The following is a 2658-nucleotide window of genomic DNA, read 5'->3' on the forward strand; positions in this document are numbered from 1 at the left end:
CAATTTCCCGTTGGCTGGCGATCGCATGATCACATCCTCTTCCCCTCACTGGGGTGGAAGATCAGAATAAGGAACTGCAGAGAGAAACAACCCATTCTGTGCTAATGCTGGAGACTGTTAAACGTGCAGCTGTAAATTTGTATAACCATAAGGAAAATCATTCTCCTAAATAGAAGGAAAATGGTCAAAAGAAGAGGAAAAATGAACAAGAAAACCTTCTTAGTAGAAATAGTCCTGGCTTTGAAATGATTCTTGAGATCCTAGAAATGCTTAATAAACAGTTCAAGAAATTCACAACCAACAGGTTAGCATAACAAAGGTAGCTACTATTAAATGAATGTCCACTTCTATGCCAAGTACTCTACCGGCTATCTTTCAGCCAGCCTCATTTATTGTGGTCCTTACAAGAAATCCATAGGGGGAAGTTCACTATTGTCTCCAACTGAGACACCAATAAACTCATGCTCAGAAAAGTAAGCAGTTGTCTCAAGGTGACAGAGCAGGTAAGAGGTAGAACCAGAAAAGAAGGGAGAGATCTTACCAGGGTACTGCTGCCTCCCATCAGCCTGAGGACCATTTGACACACAGAGTGCTAACCCTACAGTAGGCTGGAAAGAAAGCAATCCGTACTCAAACATGTTTGAGAAATTGTACATTCCAGTCTCAGCTTAGTGACTCGCCTTTAGATGAACAAATTCGAGTACTGCAGCAGACAGTCTTATTGTAGTGGTGTTTAATCTTGTGTTTCCCAGATTTATTTGACCACCGAATTCTTTTTGAGCAATGTCTATTAACATTCTTGTTGTAGGTTGAATTGTATCTCCCCTCCAAAGAAGTCCTAACTCCTAGCACCTTAGAATGTGATTTTATTTGGAAATAGGATTTTAGGAGATGGAATTAGTTTAGCTAAAATGAGGTCATACTGAAGGAGGTGGGCCCTTAAACCAATATGACTAATGCTCTTATTAGAAGAGGAGTGAAACACAGAGAGCAGACAGCCGCATGACACAGAGGCAGAGATTGGAGTGATACATCTTTAAGCCCAGGAATGCCGAGGATTACCTGCAAGCACCAGAAGCAAGCAAGAGTCTCCCCTAGAACAGTCATAGAGAACATGGCCCTGCCAGCACCTGGATTTCAGACTTCTAACCCCCAGAACTGTAAGACAATAAACTTCTGCTGGTTTAAGCTACGCAGTTGGTGGTACTCTGTTACAGAAGCCACAGGAAACAAGTAGAAATCTGTTAAACTAGCATTCTATGCAGCAAACTTTGAGAATGTTTATCTGGCCATGTGAAAATGGGCGGGTTCTTTAATCCCTCTGTGCCTCAGTTTTCTCATTTGTAAGAAGGGGATGATGACATCTATTCAATGGAGTCATTCTGAAGTTTAAATAAGGTGATATTTGTAAATATTTAGAAAAGTGTCTGGGACATTTAGTAAGTGATTTCTCATTTTCAAAGAGTCTTCATCATTCTGGGGCTGATCCATGTTTTTAAATATATATATACTAGTATATTTTTTATTTCAGAGAGGAAGGAAGAGGGAGAGAGAGATAGAAACAGCAATGATGAGAGAATCTTCAATTGGTTGCCTCCTGCACGCCCCCTACTGGGGATCAAGCCCACAATCCAGGCATGTGTCCTTGACCATAATTGAACCATGACCTGTTTCATGGGTTGACAATCAACCACTGAGCCACATTTTTATAAAACATGAAAAGAATTACTTAAAACAGAGATGCACCGAAACATACATTTTCACATATCCAGGGGCTACAGTTTAGTTTTAAGGTACCAAACATCAGTTCATGGGATATGTACAAATGAAGGTAATCATCAAACAAATTGACAGGGACGTTTTCTTTGCATAAATTGTGGGGCTGATTCTTTTCAATGATAAATTCAACAAAGATTATAGAAGTAATCATAGGACTAGTTTTTGACTAGTTCCCGCTCCTCGTTATATTAGCAGTTTTTGGCTGCAATCAATAGAAGCCAGCTCTGACTAAGACAGGCAAATAGGGATTCACTAGAAGAGTGTGGAGTGGCTAACTTATTCAAATTAAAAATACTCAGGCCTTTGGGGTGTGTGTGTGTGTGTGTGTGTGTGTGTGTGTGTGTGTGTTAATCTTTATGTTGAAAGTATTACGTATGTCCCCTCCCCCCCATTAACCCCCTCCAGCCTGGCCCCGCCCCATGCCCCAGGCCTTCACCACCCTATTGTCTGTATCCATGGGTTATGCATATATGCATTCAAAGAAGACTCAGGTCTTTGAAAGGACAGAAATCAGGGCAGCTGTGGGGTTCCAGGAAGCAAGAACTAAAAGAATTGCAATGGTTTCCAGGCTCTACAGTAAGTTCCAGGGATCCCACCTTTGATGGGACTAGACTGCCTCAGTGCTTCCCTCTCAGCCACCTGGACAGTGCCTGATGGAGGTGGGCTCATCCCCCAAGGTAAAATCAGGGCACTTTTAATAGTGGACGAGTGAAAGGCCCTGCATAGGCAAAACCCCAGGAAATTCAGGGGCAGGAAGATCTGTTCTTGAGAGTTTTTTTCTAACAGTCTCCTGACTCACTCTCCTCCTTTCTTCCAACTCTGTATCTAACCAGCAGTCACTGCCCCTCTATGTTTCACTTTTCATTTTAGGCTAATGTA

This window comes from Myotis myotis, unplaced genomic scaffold (genome assembly GCF_014108235.1).
Source record: "Myotis myotis isolate mMyoMyo1 unplaced genomic scaffold, mMyoMyo1.p scaffold_m19_p_14, whole genome shotgun sequence".
Lineage (NCBI taxonomy): Eukaryota > Metazoa > Chordata > Mammalia > Chiroptera > Vespertilionidae > Myotis > Myotis myotis.